At 40.6% G+C, this 9,642-nt stretch overlaps 1 protein-coding gene across 1 annotated transcript in view; it reads right to left on the bottom strand.

Annotated features, from left to right (window-relative positions):
- SLC1A2 (solute carrier family 1 member 2) overlaps positions 1-9,342 on the bottom strand; it is a 146,909-nt gene extending 137,567 nt beyond the window's left edge. The window contains exon 1 of the mRNA XM_027837820.1: positions 9,294-9,342. The gene's annotated coding sequence lies outside the window, so the exon portion shown is untranslated. The remainder of the gene's footprint in view (positions 1-9,293) is intronic.
- Between the last annotated feature and the right edge of the window lie 300 nt (positions 9,343-9,642).

The following is a 9,642-nucleotide window of genomic DNA, read 5'->3' as shown; positions in this document are numbered from 1 at the left end:
AAGAAGAAGAAGAAGAAGAAGAAGAAGAAGAAGAAGAAGAAGAAGAATTTGGAAAGTATAAGCAGGTCATTTGAGAATGATGAACAGACAGAAATATTTAACTCAGTACCTGACATATGGTAGATACTTAATAAATGTCTCTTGATTGAATGAAGACAGAAGAAATTTAAAAATTGGGGTACTTTGGAAAGCTTTACAAATAAAGCTTTAAAAAAATTGACAGCCAAAAAAAGTCTGATGGAATAAAAAGTGCGATGTTTTTGTTCTACAAATTTTACAATAATTGGTGACTATTTTACCCTGTGATTTGTAATTGAACACCAAAAAAAAAGACAAACAAAAATTATTTACAATTGAAAATGAAATTGTCCCCCAAAGAGTAACATGTAAAAGTTGAAAAATCACAGCCCCAAATGGTGGAGTGTTTTTTTTTAAGCTATTCTGACTTTAAAGGTTTCAAGGGAAAATTCCCGGCATTTTGTCTTCCTTGCATCCCTTTACTGACTTTTTTTTCCTCTCTCTTTTTGTCCCCATTTGGATAGGACTAAAAAATTGTCTGTTGCTTTTGACAGCATATCCTTATACTTGGCATTTAAAGCCCTCACAATCTGTCTAAAACTATCTTTCCAGATTTGTTTCTCAATATTCTCCTTCCCCCATTCTCTGTTCCAGTGAACCGCATCTGCTCAACACTTCCCAAACTTGGAACTTTTATCTCCTACATTCCTTTGCAGAGGCTGTCCCACTTCCCAGAGTGGCTTCCCTCCTCACTGCTGCCTCTTAGAATCTCTACTTTCCTTCAGGTCTCTGTTCATGAACCAACTCCAGCAGGAAGCCTTTCCTGATCCCCCTACATCAGAGGTTCTTAACCTGGGTTCAACTTCACCATCACCATCACCATCATCATCACCATCACCATAAACACCACCACCACCACCACCATCACCATCACCATCACCATCACCATCATCATCACCACCACCATCACCATCATCATCATCATCTCCTGGTGAAGTCTCCTTTGCACTAGAATCTGAGAATATGGCTTAGGTAGGAGCATGAATTTTTCCGTGTGATTTTTAAAAATTTTCACTCAAATTCATTCTTTCAGCCTATACCACCTGCAGTAAAAGTGAGGTGGGGGGGCCTGGGAGTCAGAAGACCCAAGTTCCAGTCCTGGCCTCTACTACTAACCAGCTGAGTTACCTTGGGCAAATTACTTCATTCTGTAAAATGACTATATGTCTTCTAAGGTTCCTTCCAGATCTAAGTTGATAAATCTATTATTTTATTACCCCTCCAGACCTCAACCAATCAATAGGCATTTATTAAGCTCCTACCATGTGTGGAGCACTGTGCTAAGTCCTGGGGATACAAAGAAAAGCCAAAAAAAAATAGTCCCTGCCCTCAGGGAGGTCACAGTCTAATGGAGCTTCCTCCATCAAAGTTGCTAAGTGATCACTTTAGTCTTTCCTGCTCTGAAATTCTACAGTATCAACAGGCATTTGGATAAAAAGGGTCTAAAATATTCAAGTAACATATAGCTGAGGCCCAGAGGCAGCATGATTCTAAAATAGAAGGATGATTGGTTATCGTGCTTCTCAAAGGGGATCAAAATGACATAACTATGTTGGAGTCAAGGTAGTGGGTCCAACTCTGGCTGATCAGACCAACACAAATACCACAGGTTGGGCACAAACAGTCTGCATGAACATTTGAAGTAGAGATGTTTCTAAATTTGTGCATCTCCCATTTCTTGCAAGTCAGAAAGAATCAAGGTCAAGTCTTGCCTCTGCAACGCGTATTAACGTGACCCTGTGCAAATCTTATGGCTCCCCAGAAAACTTTCCGAGATTATAGATAATGGAACAATTGATAAACTGCATGGGTACAGGGAGTTTCTATACTGGAATTTCCCCACACCAAGGAAATAACAAGTTCAGATAAGGGGAGAAAACAGCTACAGCTGTCGTTTATGCATGAGTCTAGTAAAAGACCTCCCATGTGGCAGAAGAAATAGTGTATGTTCTTTCTATGAAAAACTGATCCAGAATGAGGCAGGTGATCATTTAATAAAAACCTACCCGAGCGTTTGAGGTTGGGATCAAGGTGCAAAGTATGCCTGGATGACGTCCAGGTGGCCCAACACGAACCCACCCACAAGATCATGTTGTACCAAATGGGACCAGTGAAGGCTGGTAATCAAAGTCTGAGAGTTTATCTAGTCATAAAAGGATTCCAATTCCTCTGCGTCCATCTCAGAGGGGTGATGTAGGGCCTCTAATCTTAAGCGAACTAAATAAAGGCAAAGCCTTACACTAAGTAGCGAAGGGCTTAGCTCATGGTTATTCCTATTGCCTGGGCCCGAGAAGCTGAATGAGCCAAGTGGAGACAGGGAGCGCTTTAGAGACCTTCTCATTCATCCGAAGCCCTTGCAATGAGAAGGGAGGCTCCTTCTCTTTCCTGACAAATGACCATGAAGACAACGGCATGGGGCACATTTTGTTTTGGTTGTTAGGGATTTAATCTCAGGGGCACTATTTTGAACAGCCTTATACAAAAACCTAAGAAACTGGACTTTTCATGTCTTCATCAGCCTGAAAAGTCTTACCTGAAATTAATTACCAACAATATAAGGATACTATATATGGGCAACTCAATAATAATAAGGATATTCTCTCTCTCTCTCTCAATCTCTCTCTCTGTCTTTCTCTGTCTCTCTCTCCTCCTCCTCCTTCTCTTTCTCTTCCTCTTCTCTTTCTTTTCTCCTCTCTTCCTGTCTCTCCTCCTCTCTTTCTCTCTCCATGTCTCTGTCTCTCTCCTTTTTTTCTCTGTTTCACTGTTCTCTCTCCCTTTCTCTGTCTCTGTTTCTTCCTCCTTGCTGCCTCTGTCTTTCTGTGTCTCCCTCTCTCTCTCACAGTTTCTGTGCGTCTCTCCTCTCCTCTCTGTCTCTTTGTTCCCTCTCCCTTCTTTTGCTTCTGTGCTCATCTCTTGCCCCACATCTCTCTGTCTCTGTCTGTTTTTATGAACCTCTCTTTCTCTCTCTCTGTCTCTCCTTCTCTGTCTCTCTCTTTTCTTTCTGTCTCTCTGTCTCTCTCCTCTCTCTATCTCTTTTTCTCTCCTCTGTCTCTGTCTCTCTCTCTCTCCTCTCTCTCTGTCTCTCTGTGTCTCTCTCTTTCTCTTTGTCTCTGTCTCTTTCTCTCTGTCTCTCCCCTCTTCTTCATCATCCTCCAAGAGAAATATCAAGATCTGCTTTTAACAGCAAGGTATTCCTTGTGTTCACGTTATCCTTCCATCTCACTTTGTCACTGGTGAATTACAGATTAAAAAAAAAACCCTTGGCCAGAGCTAACCAAATGCCTGAATCACAGAATCTTGGAGCTGGGATAGGCATCATAGGTCATCTGGTCCAAAACATACATCACCAAGAATCTCCTGTATGTATGTCTTAGTTTCTCAACTGTAAAATGGGCATAAAAATAGCAGCACCCTCAAAGGGTTGTTGCTGTGAGGATCACAGGAGATAATAATTGTAAGGTGCTTAGCACATGGCCTGACATATAGTAGGTGCTTAATAAATGCTTATTCTCTTTCCTTCTTTATATCCAACAAGTGGTCTTCCAGTCTCTGCTTAATAATAAACAAAGCAAATTTGGGGATTCTTCTTGGATTGAATTTTCTAAAGAGTTTCTTTAATTCTCTATTCCACAGTGTCTTGCGACATATAAAGATGTGACAAATGTAAAAGAGATGATGGAGAATGTATGGAATTCTTTGAGCTTAACCACTCAACTTTCCTAAAGAATTCCAGATAAATTTGTTTGCTTGTTGCATATTTTGTTTTATTCAAAGGCCTTGGGAATATCCAGATTTTCAGACTTGATTTGAATGGTGAAAGACAGCCTGGCTTGATAGATAGGGAGCTGCCTGTGGAGCCAGGAAGACCTGGGTTCAAATCCTGCCTCTGACACAAACTGGTTGGGTGACCCCAGACAAATCCCAGCCTCTGGGTGCTTCAGGCAGCTCTCTAACACTAAGTTGCCAGTGATTTTCAATTTCATTGGTGGAGCTATTTCCACACTGGGAGTTTCTGATACAAATGAAGTCTCAGCTCTAAACCCTCACTCTCCTTCCCAGTAGCTATAATAGCTATAACATCAATTTCATCTGATGATTTGGTGTCATTCCCCCCTCCATTTCAGGCACTTAGTAGAGCAAGAGAGTTCTAGATAGGCCTAGGGGACAGAACAATCCACCTGGGGTTAGAAAGATTTGTATCTAAATCCTGCCTCAGAAGCTTCCTAGCTGTATGACCCTGGGAAAATTTCTTCAACTCCAAGAGACTTGGTTTCTTTATTTGGAAAACGGGCACAATAAAAGCAACAACCTCTCAGGGCCATCAGTGAGAATCAAGTGAGATCACAGGTGTAAGGGGTTCTGCCAACCATTTCCATAAAGGTTTAAGGAAATGCCAACTAACATGAGTTTGGTTCTAGGAACTTTTGTCCCCTGTACCTAACCTTCAGAGTAGACCTTGGGCTCATGGGAAACACTAGTCATTCATCTGGTTTCACAGTTTTTCCTACTCTTCATTTTTTTTTGTTTTTATTTTTAATTATAATTAGGATACAAATTCAGAAAGATCTGGAAACTAACCTCTCTTTCATTTATATTTTTCAACAGGCAGGGCTTTTTATATTAATGGGCCTACGGATGATAACCCAGGTGGGGCTAAGCAGATCATTGGGGACCATCCATGATTTGGGGACCAGTGGCCAGAGTCTGTTATTTCCTTCACTGGTGGGAGAAGGTTCATTTATCTGTTAGTATCATCTAATGGAACTGTAGCAGGCTGAAGAGTTGAGTGCTCCTGGCTATTGCTAAAATCAATCAATCCACAAGTATTTATTAAACGCCAAGCACTGTGTTCAGTTCTGGAAATACAGAGAGAAAAATTAAAGTCCCTATCCTAAAGAGTTTACAAGATTTTCCTGTAAACTCTTGAGCTTCCAGGTACAACTGTCTGACTTCCCAGTTTCTTGGAGGTGGGGGGAGGTATAAGGACCTTCACCAATCAATGATTTCCCAAAAGGTGTTCAAAGCTGAATTTATTGGGAGAGAAAAAATCCCTCTTATTTTAGATTTCAGGATATTTTGGAGAGGTAATACGACACTAGAGGCAGGGTGGTGTAGTTAATAGAAAGTTGGCCTTGGAGTCAGGAACTGGGTAAAACTCCAATCTCTGATGCTTGGTAGATCAGCAACTCTGGGCAAGTAGCTTAATCTGTCAGTGCCTTGGGCAATTCTCTAAAACTGTAAAATACTTCTATGATAAGGAATGGGAAGATTCCATTATTAGCTTGATGGTGCTATAAAAAATAACAACAATAAAGCACTGTAAAATATTTTGATGGTATTCAGTATAAAAGAAAATTGCAAACATTGCAAAAATTGCAAAAAAATGGGCAACAGAAATGTCCAACAAAAGGGGAAATAGTGATATGTTAATGTACTAGAATATTAGAAGCAACATCGTATATGGGTAGAGAGTCGGGAAGACATCTGTTTGAATCCTACCTCAGATACTAGGTGTGTGACCCTGTGCCCTCTGGGTCTCAATTTCCAAATGAGGGGCTTTGTACTCTATGCTTTTAAAATGACCCTTCCAGGCTTTAAATCTCTGATCTCATGGTCCTATGAAATAATTAATATGGACAAGTATGAAGAATAAAAATAAATTAGAAAGACCTTTACAAAATAATAAAAGAAAAGAGAGAGAATTAGAAGAATGGAATACACACTAATTCTGATCATATGAGGAAAAGAGATTGCGAATGAAAAGACAAAATCCTTATGAGGACTCAGTGGGAGGAACTGAAAGGTTTTATGATATTTTATGCATTGACATTAATTACTTTAAACATAAATTGTTATTAAATATATTTGCTTGGATTGATGCCAATGGTTGTTTCTAGTAAAAGTAATTAATTAAAAAGAAAATGAAACACTTTAAAACGATTACATAAATTTCAGGTAAGTGGCCAATATGGAGAGGGGTTGTTTCCATATTACTGACCGATGAAATCAAATGTCCAGGAAAAAATAATTGGATTGTAGATTATTTTTAGAATCACAACCTAATACAATCATCCCCCCCCATCCCACCCACCCCCTTCCATATTCAGCTAACTTCTTTCACCTTGCTCAGCCTGCTTATCTAGTAGTTCAACCCTCCTGGCACAGAATTTAAGATACTCCTGCAGATTTCTGCTGGACCTACCTAAAGCTCATTTCTCAAACCTCCGGCTGCTAGGGATTGACTGGAATCATGAACCCCACGTTATCAAAGCCAGTGGGGTTAACTCAATTCAGAAGATTGGATGACTAGGTAGAGAGCCAACAGGCTTGGGGAGACTGCTGAGTCCCTGACCTCCCAAGGCCTCCAAGGTGGAGAGAGAAGTTAAGGCCCTTAGGAGATTAACCCCAGAAAAATCCTGCACTCATTCCAAGGTTCCACCTGGATCTTGGAGGAGGCCCAAGCCCTGCTTCTCAATCTTATCACCCATGACTCTACCATAAAGAGCTTGTCATTGTAAATTTGGACATCTGTGGGGCACCAGCAGCGTTTTTTGGAAAGCCACTCATGCAAGAACAATGGAAGACCAGTCTGAGTGGCTAACATATAACGCAATAAAGAGTAGAAGACCTTTTTATGAAAATAATTTCATTCTGAGTAAATAGGAAGAAGTCTGGGCAGTAGTCTGGCCAACTCTCTACAGATAAATTACTGAATCCAGAGGTGGGAAGAGAGTTTCCATACCAAAAATTCCATACTTCCTACTTCATTATTAGCATAATTAATGTAATCAATATAATTAAAAAGAGTTCCAAGACCCTTCCCACCTCCCCCAAATGATGATAAGGAGGAGGAAGAGGAGGAGGAGAAATATTTATTAAGTACCAAGTGTACCTTGATATACTGCACTAAGCACTTTACAAATATTATCTTATTAGATCCTTACAACAACTCTGGGAGGTAGATGTTATGATCTCCATTACACAGTTGGGGAAACTAAGGCAAGCAGAAATTAAGTGACTTGTCCAAGGTCACACAACTAGTAAACGTCTGAGACCTTATTTGAACTCAGGTCTCTCTGACTCGGGGCTCACTGTGACACAATGTATTCAGCCCATCAGAAATAAAAATGGAGACACATGAATGACAAACAGGCCAAGGGCACCTAATGCATATACTAGAACTAAAGAGTGCTTAATTAAAATAATAAAAATAGCTGATTTAAAATGGGGATAATAAGAATATACTCTCAGAAGAGAAGGATGCAAGAACAAGATAGCTTTGAAAGCTACAAACTGATAGAAAGTCAGCAGTTTCATGTTCTCTTCTATTCAGAATGCACATTGTGCCTTTCTTAATGGGTATTTGTTAAATTCAGAATAAAAACAAATATTAATTTTATTTTTAAATTAATTAATTTATTTTTAGTTTTCAGCATTCATTTCCATAAGCTTTTGAGTTTTAAATTTTCTCTCCCTCCCTCCCTGTTTCCCTCCCCAAGATGGCGTGCAATCTGATACAAGCTCTACGTATACATTCTTATTAAACAACAGATATTTTAAAAGAATTTTACATTTTAGATCTGGACTTGGGGAGACTTTGCTTTGAGAGTGTGGGCTTGAATTTACCTTACTGAGCCAAATTGGACCAGGAGTCATACGTCTCCTGCTGCTTTAAGCCTAGAAAATTTTAAAAGAATCCCTCAATTACCTTACAGGCTGGTTGTGATGAAAACGTTTTGTAAATGAATGTTTCATTTGATCCTCATAGCTACATGGAGAAGCAGTCAGAATAATTCTCATTTGTACAGATGAGGAAATTTAGCGTTAGAGCAGCAAAGGGGCTCGTCCAAGGTGGGAGGGTCACAGATTTAGCATGGGGAAAGACTTTCGTCAAGGAAGTGAAGGAGCTGAGATTTGAATCCACGTTCAAATGGGTTCAGATCTGAACCTAGGTGGTTCAGTGGATAAAATACTGGGTCTCAAAGAGACTGAAGTTCAAATTTGGTTTCAGATAGTTACTAGCTGTGTGATCCTGGGCAAGTCATTTAACCTCTGCTTAGTTTTGTCAACTGTAAAATTCACACTAATAACACCCACCTCTCAGGGTTGTTGTGAGGTTCAAATGAGATAATATTTATAAAGCACTTAGCACAGTGCCTGGCACATAGTAGGTGCTTAATAAATAATCATTCCTTCCTTCTTCCTTCCCCCATGATCTCCCACTCCAGTACGTAGAGGTAGCCTTAAGTCAGAGTAGCTGAGTTCAAATTTTTCCTCTGACACTTACTGCTGGTATTACTTTGGGAAAGTCCCTTAACCCTTCTGGGCCTCAATTGTCTCATTTGTAAAATAAGGGGGTCCCTTCTAGCTCTAGATTTATAATCCCATGACCAGATATCCTCTAGAGTCCCTTCTACTTTCACGACTATGATTCTATGGCACAACAGAAAGAAGGCAGCATTTTCAAGTCAAAGGACCTGGATTTGAATCCTACCCTTACCATTTATTACTTGTGTGACTTTAGGCAAGCTGTGTAACCTCTGTGGGGCTCAGTTTCCATCTCCATCCAAATGAAGGGCTTGGACTGGTTGATAGTAGCTTTTGGATACTCTATGACACTACCCAGCAGATAGTATGACCAGTGCCAAGTTGGCACTGCCAATCTGGGGCACGCCATGTCCAAGAGCTTTTCTAGACTTAAGGGGGCAGGAGAGGTATGCCTCTTGGCCCAATTTGGCTCGGTAAGGTAAATTCAAGCCCACGCCCTCAAAGCAAAGTCTCGCCAAGTACCAAGTTTCTAGCACTCCTTTGTATTAAGGACTGTGGTTTGTTCCATATGCTTCCCTGAACTAAACACCTCAGCACCTTGTCCTCAATATAACACACCTCCATTTTCAGAGCAGGGTCAGATATGACAGCAAGAAGGAATCTTTGACGTCACCCGCGTTTTTATCTGGCTGCCAACTCCTCCTATTGCACCGAGCCGCAAATGAAATAGATATGTTGGATTGGGGTGGCCGATTAGCCATTTGGGGAAGAGTAATTGTATTCCTGGTTTTATTTTACTCTAGGACCCTTTGGGCTCTTTTGAAATTCTTTAAATTTTCAAGTTCATTTTCCTCTTATTAATTTTTTAAGCCTATTGTATTCGCAGGAGCCCCCTTAGCTTAGTAAGAATGCTTATAATCCAATAGAGAAAACACAATTGGACATACCCACACTTTGCAATCAGCAGGTCCTGTTGGCACCCCACTGGTGACTCTGTGAACTGTGTCAGCAGGTCAAGGAAGAAGGCACCGGTACCAGCTGCTTGCAGTCAAAAGAAGGACTGGCTAAGTCTGTAGAAACACTCCCCACAGCTGCCCAGTTTTCTCAGGTGTTCGCCTTAAGCTCAAGTGAGCTCTGTTACCTCTGTGTTGATTTAACAACTCGTGGTAATTTGGAATGTAAATAGACAAAGAGCTTGGAATCCAGCACCAAGGCTGCCAGTAAGAGAGTCCATTCAATCCCTAAGGCTCCAGCTTCCAAGAACTCTGGGGACCAGGAAGAAAAAAAAACACCCCA

The sequence above is a fragment of the Vombatus ursinus genome, unplaced genomic scaffold, assembly GCF_900497805.2.
Source record: "Vombatus ursinus unplaced genomic scaffold, bare-nosed wombat genome assembly UNPS02014822.1, whole genome shotgun sequence".
NCBI lineage: Eukaryota > Metazoa > Chordata > Mammalia > Diprotodontia > Vombatidae > Vombatus > Vombatus ursinus.
Note: the sequence above shows the minus strand (reverse complement) of the source record. Positions and strands in the feature narration are given on the sequence as shown.